Below are 12983 nucleotides of genomic sequence, written 5' to 3'. Positions count from 1 at the left end.
AGTCTTTGTCTGTCAGTGAGAAGATTCCATTGCTGCCAGTGCAGTTTCCAGCATCAGGATCATGAAAGCAAAAGGAAGCTTTCTGCAATGCTAAAATGCCATCTCTTGATCAGAGAAATGAAACATGACAATAGGATGACATTATTTTACTAGAAGGAAATCTAGATTGGGATAGAGGCAGCATCAATATTTGTTGTTGTCTTTATTGGGTTAAATAATGTTGTGTAATGTGATAGGAGTCCCTCATAGTAACTACCCATGGAGAATTCTCAGTACTCTGCACTTCCACAGAGCCTTTTAGTGTCTTTTAGCTCATTGTTTTTGTTAAATAACTGCAATAGCTGTTTTATTTCAGTCTCACTGCGGTCTTGATGAACCTCATGTCTAGCAAAGCAGGTTGCTGTTTTCAGTGAAAGCAATGGCAACAGAAGTGAGAGCTGGTGAGCGAAGTTGTGGGTTTAGCAGCTAAAGAGCCGGATATTTTGATCTGAAGTTTAAGAGCGAAATAGAGTTTATATTGCCCACACCCAACAGATGTGTAAGCAATTATTTGCTATTACTTTTGCCAAATGAACGTAACAAGCTGCAATATGTTGAGTATGTGTGATTTAAAAACAAAAGTATTAGCATCCTGTATGTGCTGCCCCACGAAGGCCAACAAAAGAGAACAAGTGAATTGTCCCTAACACTTAAAAATGACAAGACACATTCTTTCTTCTCTTCTATACTTTACTGCAGGAGTTAACATTCATTTACATCCACTAACATATGACATTGTTTGTACTTAGCATTCTTAGAATGTTACAATTGTTATAGTGCAAAGGAATAGTAAAGAAAACAAACAAATAACCCTAACACAACACAACACAGCGCATAAGCATACATAATCATGGATTCCTATAATAATAACATGAAGTACATCCAAATAATAGCAAGTGCAAGATATTCATTAACAATGAAATGATAAACCGGTTCATTGACTGTCAGAATATGAATTGGCAAAAATGTGGATATTCAATGGTTTCCTGAAATTCCTGCAGCATGAGCTGTTTCTCAGACAAAGGAACTTATCTTCTGGACAACACTGCCTGGCCTGCTCCATTATGTTCGGACTTTCTATAGAGCAAACATTCAATCGAGAAATAAGTCATTAATAATGAAAATAATGAATAGTCTCATCTCTAAAATACATGCAGAAAAAGGGGACCATAAGAAAACACAGCGTTTAATGCTAGTTCCATGGGATGGGTCTAAGTTGCTGTTGATTGAAATTGTGCGATGGCACTCTGTTCTGGATGGTGATGCTTAAGGTGATATAAATGATTATGTGTTTTTACTTTTTTATTTTGCCACATTTAGGCTTTTTAACAGAACATTACCAATCTGCTTTGTGCTGGTCTGGAAGTAGTCCTGTTACTCCTAAAGTTTCCACAGAATAAGTGTGTGCTGTCTTATATCATGTGGTGTCAGTGCGGCTGCAGTATTAGAGGTCTCTGTTCACTGTGGTTTTGATAGTAAGTTGTTCAGAGCTCAGAGGACAGGCAACATGTGAGGGCCACTTCACAGGCACTGCACCGGAGCACTCTGCATTTCATACTTCATTAGGCGCAAGTAGGGATGGGTATCGGTATCGGTATTTTTCGATACTCTTATCGATACTTTTCAATAATTTGGTGCTCAAAATTATAGACATGAATACAAGATGTGAAGATTAAACAGTCATTTTATTGTAATTTTCTTGCAGAAATAACTGTATAACGTATACATTAGCTTCTCAGAAGCAGACAAAAATAAATAAATAACTTAAAGGGGCCTGGCTCGGCCTATCATGCTTGTTGGGGTTTTCCCTCAGACAGAGGATGAAAAGAGCCATTCTTTTTAAACATTTTTTAACATTTGTAAATCAGTTACATCTTCATCCAGACATTTCAATGGCATCAATGTACATCATGCATCAATCGTTATGTACATAAGTACATAACGATTGATGTGTACATTAGCATCATTACTAGCTAGCTGCTAGCTGCTAACTGCCGCCTCGTTCATATCAAATCCATCATAATAACAATCCATTACCATGCTGTCATGAACGTGCGGTGCTGTTACGTGTACGCAAATTGACGTGCTTGATGTGAACGAGCATTTTGGTTAAAGTTGCGCATGCTCTATGAGTGCACATACGGGTACTTCTCAGGCATGCTGGGTAATCTGTGACGTTTCACTCTCTCAAAAGTTGGGCCATTTTGTCATCATGCGCCAATGAGCAACTCTCATAGGAATGAATGAGGCCCCGCCTCCCACGCTGTATCCAGTTCTTATTATACATCCATGTTCCCAACCAACCAGAATGGTTTAAAGTTAAACTAAGGAAGTAGACGTAACACATATACCGATAGCAGCACCGTTTGTCCAGCGGCTTAACGGTATACCGATACCGTCCAATCAGGTACAGGTATTGACTTAGTAGCGGTTCTCGATACCCATCCCTAGGCGCAAGTGACTAACGTTTGAACGTGCACTGCATCTTCATCACAGTCAGATGGTATTGGCAAGACCAGAAAAATGCAGTAGTACAGCAATACTTAACCAACAAGACACTACAATATAGTACACCCAGGCGAACTATTAATGAGGCAATCCTGTGGACGTTATCCTCAGTACAGAAACTTAAAAAAACTCATTCTTTATCATTGCTGTATATGCTTATGATGGGGAACGCAAAAAGGCCAGGTGTGACCAGAACATTCACCTTTAAGAGGCTACCCTTCTTTCATTTTATATCATTTGTTTCAATTATATTGTAAGGGAGTTGGAGTTAAAACAGTCCAGTTATTCAGTCTGTTTGTATACCGACGACACTGATTTGTGTTATTGAGTTGTTTTGATGATGGCTACATGTCACTAGCTCGGCCATTGATCTGTACTGTCACTGTAGAACTACAGCCTCAATGCTGTCCTCTCCAGCTGCTTGAAAATGGCTCATGATAGATCTGTCAATATCAGTCTGACTGCGCATTAGGTCCTTTAAAGTCCCAATTTCTGTGGCATTGTAGTAGCAAGGATACTTCAACATTGTACAAGTCTAGCTTGTGTGTGTGTTTGTGCTTGTGTCTTAATTTTCTCAAATGTTGTGCGATGTGGTTCTTAATTATATATCATGTATCGTATTATAAAAATGGGACAGTAGGAAGAAGCTTTTACACTGTTTCAAATAAATAAATGTCACTACAGTTGAGTTAAATACATTGCCTGCTCATTGTATTAGAATCTAAGGTAGTTTAACCACCATTTGTGGCTGTTGTTTGTATTAGGGGTGTGCGATATATCAAATACTGAATTAAGTAATTGAACACAATGAAAACTAGGTTTTGTTATTTTTTTTTTCGTCCTTTCGTAAAAATTACGTTATGTTAGAATTGCTTTTGCATTTAGCTTTTTTGTACAAACCTAGGGCTCTTATAGACCCAAAACCTACATATACGTCATACACACTTTCCTGCCTATACATAACCCTTTCCTTGGTGACATATGTTTGATTTGTCCGCTGTTGTAATCTCAGAAAACAGGTTAAGTGCCTATACAGTTAAGAGTCTTAAAGGAGTTAAGGAATTGTTTCATCAAAGCAAGTTTAAAGGCTACGTGTTCAGTTCAGAAAGTGGTAAGATGGAGGTGGAAGGGTTAGTTCTCAAAGTAGAAAGCAGTGGCTTCATTGTCTGGCAATGGTTTGGGTATCTCTGGGAAGATGGAGCAAACCATGGCTAGAGTAGTAAAACCGTTTCCACAAAAGGTAGCAGTACCAAACATTTGTTTCTCCAATTGATGAACATAATGTGTAGCACTGGCATGTATTGGCGTCCAGTCCCAGTTTTTCTCATATTAAGAAAAACACTTTAGATCACTACCAAACTCTTTTTGTGCCAAATTGGTCAGCTATGATTGCAGGGTCTTCACTAAAATGTTTTGTTCCGGTGGATCTATAAGAAAATGTTCACAATCTATGATAAACTGTGATAAATGTTGTTGATGATCAGTAGTTTAAATAGTACGTAAGCAACCCATGCGGCTCATTATTTTAGATTAGCCCTGACCGTCTCACTACATCCCTACTACAGCCGTTTACTCCTGCCGATACTGCTTGGCTCGGCTGCCTCTATCTCCTATACAGAGGAACGTCTGTATTATTTGATACAATGGCTGAGATAATAATAGGGACAGTACGTTTACATCCAGGCTTATCTGTAATACTATTCCTTCTTTCTTCCTCCTCTCCTGCTCCATCCCTACCTTTCATCCTCCTCCACCCTCCCTGTAATCCTGCAGCACTCCCTGCTAAGTGCTCTTTGAATGCAGATCAATACATGGTTACTGGTGACTGCTGATGTCTCAGCACAAAGCAAACAGCATGGCAGCAGCCTGTGTTTCTCTTCATTGAATCTCTGTTACAGAGAAATGTCTGTGTTTGCCTATTGGAGGACTGGACCGAGCAGAGAATTCCAATGGAGAGCCATCAGGTCAATTAAAGGAACACGTCACCTATTATCTATCTTTGGAGTATCCCCTCTGTATCTAAGTACAAATGACCTGAAATAAGTTGATTGTTGAATATGTGTTGAAATTCATTCAATAATAGGCTGAGGATTAATACAGAATGTTGTGGTATGTATTTTTGTATATGATTGTTTATGTAATATGCAATTTGTAATATCTGGAAGCGAGGGTAAAAACCTTCACAGATTAGAAAATAAAAGACACATTAAACATTAAATAGCAAAATGACTGAAGATGCAGTAAATAGACATTAGAAATTCTCTGAAGTGGCAGGTCACCAGTATGTTTGTTTTTTGCTGTGTGTTAGTGTGCACATTTGAATCTCTCTAAAAGCCTAAGCATTACATATGGAGGCTGATTTATTTAAAAGTTAAACATTATACTGATCCGCTCCCCCTCTCAGCAGGAGGACAACGTTCAATGCCCTCCAAACTGCTGAAATCCCCACATCAGAAAATATTCATATGTTTTCTTATTAATCACAACTATGGTTTAGGTTTGGTTAAATGAACATATACTTAGTTGAGGTCAGCAAAACAATTGTGGTTAGGGTTTAAAGAACAACTATGTGTTTTTTCTTAGAGACACATGGACGGTGTTTGTAAAAGTAACCGCTGTCTGTTTCATTTGCCACAGGCTTTTCCAACTCGTCTGTCCCCTTATCTTTTTTTCTAATTGAGTGGGACATTTTACATTTTACCGATTGTCGAACCTCAGATTGAGGAGGAACAATGCGGATTCCGTCCTGGTCGTGGAACGACGGATCAGCTTTTTACTCTCCCAAGGATCCTGGAGGGGGCCTGGGAGTACGCTTATCCGGTCTACATGTGTTTTGTAGACTTGGAGAAGGCGTATGACCAAGTTCCCAGGGAGTTACTGTGGGAGGTGCTGCGGGAGTATGGGGTGAGGGGGTCTCTACTCAGGGCAATCCAATCTCTGTACTCCCAAAGCGAGAGCTGTGTCCGGCTCCTCGGCAGTAAGTCGGACCCATTTCCGGTGAGGGTTGGCCTCCGCCAGGGCTGCGCTTTGTCACCAATCCTGTTTGTAATATACATGGATGGGATTTCGAGGCGTAGTCGTGGGGGAGGGGGTCTGCAGTTCGGTGGACTAAGGATTGCACCACTGCTTTTTGCAGATGATGTGGTTCTGATGGCTTCATCGGTCTGCGACCTCCAGCACTCACTGGATGGGTTCGCAACCGAGTGTGAAGCGGCTGGGATGAGGATCAGCACCTCCAAATCTGAGGCCATGGTTCTCAGCAGGAAACCGATGGACTGTCCACTCCAAGTAGGGAATGAGTCCTTACCCCAAGTGAAGGAGTTCAAGTATCTCTGGGTCTCGAGTGAGGGAACAATGGAGCGTGAGATGGGCCGGAGAATCGGAGCAGCGGGAGCGGTACTGCAGTCGCTTTACCGCACCGTTGTGACGAAAAGGGAGCTGAGCCAGAAGGCAAAGCTCTCTGTCTACCGGGCCATTTTCGTTCCTACCCTCACCTATGGTCATGAAGGATGGGTCATGACCGAAAGAACGAGATCGCGGATACAAGCGGCCGAGATGGGTTTTCTCCGCAGGGTGGCTGGTGTCTCCCTTAGGGATAAGGTGAGAAGTTCAGTCATCAGGGAGGGACTCGGAGTTGAGCCGCTCCTCCTTCGCGTCGAAAGGAGCCAGTTGAGGTGGTTCGAGCACCTAGTTAGGATGCCACCTGGGCGCCTCCCTAGGGAGGTGTTCCAGGCACGTCCAGCTGGGAAGAGACCAAGGGGTAGACCTAGGACCAGGTGGAGGGATTATATCTCTTCGCTGGCCTGGGAGCGCCTTGGGATCCCCCAGTCAGAGCTGGTTGATGTCGCCAGGGAAAAGAAAGTTTGGGGCTCTCTGCTGGAACTGCTACCCCCGCGACCCGACCACGGATAAGCGGGAGAAGATGGATGGATGGGTTTTACAGTTAAAAGATCTTCAGTGCTCTCTGGTTGGCAATATGTTCTATCACATTCTTTCTAAATTACTTTCAACCCAAGTTGTCATTTCTGGCCAACCTAGGTTTCTGTTACTTATGGCCAACGGATACATCAAAACTATTATATCGTCTATGACATACATGGCTGCTAGAGGTCTGTGTCAGGAGAAATAGGTTGTTTTAAGTCATTTGAGCTAAAGGCTATCATGCTGTCTGTTCTTGTTGTAAAGGTCTGATGGGATGCTTTCATCATTCAGCACGAACAGGGAGACTTTCCCCCGGGTCTTTGCCTCTTACAAGCACTCACCTAAGAAACCTTGTCCAGGTATTCCCCAGGTTTCTTGTTGACATGACTTTAGGTATCAGGTTGCAGCTGGAGTTACCTGTTAATATTTACCGGTGTTAGAATAGGTCAGATCTGTACATAGATATTTGAGTGTGAGGAATGGCTCAGAGAGTTCAGGCAGCAGAGCTTGTTTGTGTAAGTATAACACTTACTGTACCCATTCTGCCACTGCAGCACTGTCCTAAATTCTTCCAGGGATCTTAGTTTCCCATGTAAGGACATGCTGACCGGCCTGTGTGACAAAACAAGTTTTTATGAACATAAACTGATGACCCAGTTAGTATACAATTTAATACCTAAACGAAAATATGAAAGCAACTGATGTTTATATAATTTGTAGGTGGGCTTAATAAAAGTAGGACACGTGAGGATATTCTGGATAATTTATCCATTTATAGTTTGGTTGTTTTGAAATAAGGTTGTATGATGTACTTGTTTTACTTACCGTAGATGGCCGTCTATATGCCCCCAGTTTAGAGGAACAGACAGTAGAAGCTGACGGAATCAAACTTATTTTGACCTAAAAGTTAAATACTATGAAATGATATTCTGTCTGAGGTCATAGGTCCTATATCACCTTATGCATATTAAAGCATCTGACTGCCAACTAAGGTTAAGACCCCTCATTGAAAAGAAGAGGGACAGCAGAGCAGGGGTCCTTTACATCACACAGCTGTGGCTTTACTTAGCTCCTGCATCACTATTTCATCACATGTGCATCACTATGAGCCGTGACATCATCATCATGAAAGGTAATCAATGATTTCGTTTATTAGCAAGTGCTTCCAAATAAAGAGAACACTTAAAATAACATGGACACAGGCACATACAATGAAGCCTCCAATGGGGAATTCAAAGAGTTATTAAATGAAGTGCAGAAAGAAAATAAGATTATATATCCAATATTTGGTTAAAACATACACATTCAGTGAAACTGGCATAACACCTTAGCCATCTGAGTCTTATTATTAGGTTATGGATCCAATGTGTTCCACAATTTCACTTCACTATTAGAGAACCATGTTAACCTTATCTAAAATATAGTGATCCCATTCTGTTTTTATAAATACAAGTTTTGTTGTTAGAATTGCATGGCTTATGCCTTATGCTGTAGGTATGGTTTACATGACATGTCACTTGTTAGACGCTTTTATCCAAAGCGACTTACATACTCAACACTGTGGGCAATCTCCACAGGAGCAATTTGTGGTGAAGTGTCTCAGGGACACAACGACATGCTGACTGCAGTGGGGTTTGAACCTGTGCCCCCCTGACCCCAACACCAACGCACAACCCACTGCACCACACGCTTTAAACACAAGTGATATATTTGTCACACAATTCCCTCTCTATCTATCAGCTAACCCCCCCCACCCTCAGCAGTGTGTGCTGACGGGGCGCAGAGCACCATTCTTTGGCTTTAATTTGAATCATACCACAGAGGAAAATAATCTGTCAAATCACTGTCCTTCAGTATTTGAGCTCTTTTCCGACATGTTTGCTGTTTATCTGATGGCCCAAGAAAATCGATTGGCAAGGCATTGTGGGATTCTGTCAACACAGGACTGAACGGTGATGGGAAAAAAAGGGGGAGGGGTTGAACATTTAAAATATTTCTGCTTTTTATGCAAAATGAGGCACCAAGGCCGCTCGCTGTCTAACACTGTCACGGGTCACGGTTCAAGGAAAAACTCACTAAAAAGTAATTAATTCAGCTAATAACATAATATTCCCTCAACGACACAGAGCATATCTTCAGTGATGTATATTGATTTTTTACTATGTCTGTATTATGTTTTTTTAACCTCCTGGGGAAGAGTTATTATAGTGTAATCTGAGCTGAGATTATTGTTTTTAACAACCCAACAATTGCCATTGTGTCCTTGTTTATATTGCAACTAATGTATATTGTATATCAATTAATCTGTGGATTACATTAGAATAATCAAGCAATTGGTTAGTAATCTATATTTATAGAAAAAGTGGAAAGAGTGGCATTCACATGTCCTGAGGTGTGTCTCCAGCTTGCTTTGTCTGACCAACAGTACAAAACCAGAAAGTTCAAATGACATGTTTTTTGATCTCACAAATCTTTCCATCTTTGTGCTGTCAGACATTTAAATGATAGTGTTTTGTGGTGTGTGGATGAAAAATCTGAGACTTTCAAGCAATTTGAAGTCAGCTGTCTGTTCAACCCTCTGAAAGTGAAGGCTCTTCACAAGATAAACACAAGCTCTGATTAATTTATTCCTTTGAAAAGCAGAAAATTACTTTTTAGGCTATTTCTGGTTATGACTTCCTGCTCGAATAGACCTCAACAGAAACTCTCGTATATTGTGGAAGACTTTCTTTAAATATATAGTGTAATACAGTATATTGCCTGAATAGCTGGGTGCTTGCCCTTTTGGTATGTTGAGGACCATTTTAAATGTTTGGGGAGTTACCAGAGATTCCCTTTGGTGGAAATGTTAGAAGTTAGAACACAGTTAGCTGCTTGTTGCAAGCTAGAATGTTGTGTGAATTGTCTACAAATGTGAATACAACTTGTCTTAGAGAGGGTTGTGATGAGTGTGTGTGTGCAGTTTGGTAAAACTGTATTTTGGCTGCAGAGTTGTGAGTATAAATTGTTGCACTGATAGAAATGTACCGTATGATGAATTTATCCATAGAAGGTAACAAGAAAGGAAAGTTGACTTACTTCCAAAAGCAGATCAGAAAACAGGGGGGTTTCTTAATTGCTGTTGCTTTCTTCCTTCCTCCTCCTCCTCCTACACACACACACACACACACACACACACACACACACACACACACACACACACACACACACACACACACACACACACACACACACACACACACACACACACACACACGGACGGACGGACGGACGGACGGACGGACGGACGGACGGACGGACGGACGGACGGACGGACAGATGGACAACATATTGGTCAATGCACTGCTGTGATTTAGAGTTTGCGTGCATCTGTGGTTCTTACTGTGTGTGCATCAGGCAGTCACCTCTATACTGAAGAGTGTTCTGAGGTTCATGTCCAGTTAATCCGCCTCATCCGCGAATCCTCTGGTGCAAAAAGAGTTCTGATTGTATGGAAGTCCATGAAAACATTCCCATTCCCATCTCACTTATTTTGAACCCTTAGTAAATTTTTTCCTACTAAGGTAATGGTCTCAATCACTAGTTTCAAGTCTTCTTCTACACACATTGGTTTTATTTTGTGAATGATGGTCCCGTTTAAAGTAACGTTAAGATTAAACATTAAAAAAAATAGCTCTCTTATCTTTGTAAGGTTCATGTGTTTTGGTGTGGAAATGTCTTGTTCAGCAGTTGTATTTGACTCCACCTTCACATGTCACTGCTGGTTATAAACAACAATGATGTCCACAGCCAAACTGAGGGAGTGAAAGCCAAAATGATGTCACAGTGACTACACTTGTTTGAGTTATTTGTGTATCCAGAGCTCCCAGTGTGTACTATAGAACTTTGTCTTTTTGAAAACATAGTTTCATGTTTCTTACAGTACAATAGTCAGGTTATGTAAATTGATATTTTTAGACTTAAAATGTAAAATCAATGCTAAAGATGAATGCTCTGGGTAGAGAGGACTGTGTTTGTGCTTTGAAGGTGACATTTAACAGGTTCAAAGGATGCTCAGAGCAAAAGAGGATGAGACATGAGTCAGAATTTCAGCAGGCGATAAAGGTTTTACTATTTTATTCAGCATTGACATTATTGTTAGCATTTAATTCAATCCTCTTAATACTTGGCAACAACTTAAACATTAAAGAAGAGACTTAACTCTACCTCAAAACCAGGTTTCCAATCAATCTGTCACACTGGCACCCTCATTACCAATGTGAACAGAAGTCTATCTCTAAACTCTGTCTATTCTTATTTGACGGACTGTATATGTGCTTCAACATAGACTGAAATACACACTTTAGTAAGCCCTTCTAGCTTTAACCAACCCATCTAATTCAACTGACCCAATCCTCCCCTGAAGAAGATTAACATGTTTAGTTATTGTTTGCTGAGAGAGGTGTTCAATTATTTTTGGCTGATAGTTTGTGGTGCTGTTGAATTTCATGACATTATACTGAGTATATCAATGAGGATAAGCTAACTTTCCTTTCTCTAGGGAGCTTTCAAACAATTGATTTATGCTACCAGTACCTGTTTTTTTTCTACAAATGATGTTATTACACCCATACCCATATATATATAAATATATATACTACACTTGTTTGAGTTATTTGTGTATCCAGAGCTCCCAGTGTGTACTATAGAACTTTGTCTTTTTGAAAACATAGTTTCATGTTTCATTCATATATATATATATGTATATGTGTTGAAGATGCCTTCATTAATAAATATAAACTGTAGCTTTTTTTTTTTAGCATGTTGGCCGATAATTCTTTAGAGCAAGGATACATAACATAGGAAAAACATAGTATTTATAGTGACATTCTTTTCATTTCAGAATGTTGTATTGCAGTACCTTGTTACTTATTAACCTGTTATATTATTGATATATTGGTCTTGCTCTAGTTCTATGTTTAAATCTTGCCTGCTCTTGTTCTGTCTTGCTGCCATGCTCTTTAATGCTACTGATGGTCTAAACATTTGGCTTTAAACAAATCTGTTTTACAGCAAGTTCCAGCCCTGTTCACTTTCAACACTATTGTCAACTAGCTGCTTCCCTTGGAATTGCCCTCCGTTTTGTATTCGTCACACAACTAACAACCATTGTTCTGATCATGTCACTCCTCCTAACCGCACTTTAGGCTAATGGCTCAATTCATGCCTCGGCCACACGAGGACGAAAACGGCTAAACGCATAGGATTAACGCAAACGCAATCGCAAAAAAGCTTCCGTCCACACGCAATAGTCATCCGGATAGTGTCTGTCCACACGAGACAGCTCCGTTTAGCTCCAACCGCTGGAGAAGCTGCAGTACATATGCAGGAGCCTGTACGTGGCGCTGTAACTTCCTCCACAAAAGCAGCGAAGAAGCATGGTTGTCATGGTTGCCCTTCTGTTTATTCTCCGCGGTGGGGGCCGAGGGAACCGGGCAGAGTTTTTCGCCAGTCAACGTGTATTAAAGTTTAAATCTTCCGACAAAATTATAAAAGTGCCGGTCAAAGGTCTTCTTTGTTATTTATTGAGCTTTAAAACAAATGAATAACGACTATATAATATAATAATAAAATACAAGGATCCTCTCTTTTTCCTCCCTCTCTTCGGACAGCGTCAGTGTCTGTTTCATGCAGCAGCTGATCCAGTAATGAGTGACCCGGCCGACAGTAAAAATAAACATATTTATAACTAGGTAGTTTGAGAGGTGTCTCCGTCCTGTCAGATTAGACTTCACTCGCTTTTATGTCCATATCGAGAGAAAGATAAATAATCTGAATTCAGTGTGCAGTTTACTTTGGGTGAGCAGCAGAGGTGGGGAGAGGCGGGGCTATTGCCTCATCATTATCAGAAAATGATCGTATAGGGCGTAGACACGGAGCCGTTGGACCCCCCAGAGCGTTGCGTATGCCGTTCTATCCACCTTGGGACCCGTTATCGTTTCCGCTGTCGTTTAGTGCCGTATTCGGTCGTCCTTGTGTGGCCGAACGGTCTATATGACACTAAACAGTAACGCAAACGACCGTTTTCGTCCTCGTGTGGCCGGGGCATTAGACAGGGCTGCCAACACTCACGCATTGAGCGTGAGAGTCACGCAATTAACCCATATCTCACGCACTCACGCCACACTTGCTTCAGTAGAAGCTGCTGGGACTCCCAGCAGCTTCTAGCCTTCCGAATAAATCGCCAGAACGCCGACACCTCATCATCTCCACCGCTCCCATGTTTTCTTTTGTGTTGCCATAAGTTAGTCTCTCTGAGTTTGTGCACTGGGCTAATGCTAATAATGCTAATACCGCGGGTGACCCGCAAAAAAGGTGATTCGCGGGTGGTATTTTTTCAAACGCTTTTTTCCGGGTTCGGTTCTGGGTAAAACAAAGATGATGCGGGTCGGGTCGCGGGTATTGCATAATTAATATATTAAAATAATAATAATTTAGTTTAATGTTTAAAATCCTCAGACCTCTCCCCCGCGGGA

At 41.0% G+C, this 12983-nt stretch overlaps 1 protein-coding gene across 11 annotated transcripts in view; it reads left to right on the top strand.

Annotated features, from left to right (window-relative positions):
* The window catches only part of ryr2a (ryanodine receptor 2a (cardiac)), a 332105-nt gene that overhangs the window by 797 nt on the left and 318325 nt on the right, over positions 1-12983 (top strand). The window lies entirely within an intron of this gene.

This window comes from Gymnodraco acuticeps, unplaced genomic scaffold (genome assembly GCF_902827175.1).
Source record: "Gymnodraco acuticeps unplaced genomic scaffold, fGymAcu1.1, whole genome shotgun sequence".
NCBI lineage: Eukaryota > Metazoa > Chordata > Actinopteri > Perciformes > Bathydraconidae > Gymnodraco > Gymnodraco acuticeps.
This window is presented reverse-complemented; position numbering and strand designations above follow the sequence as displayed.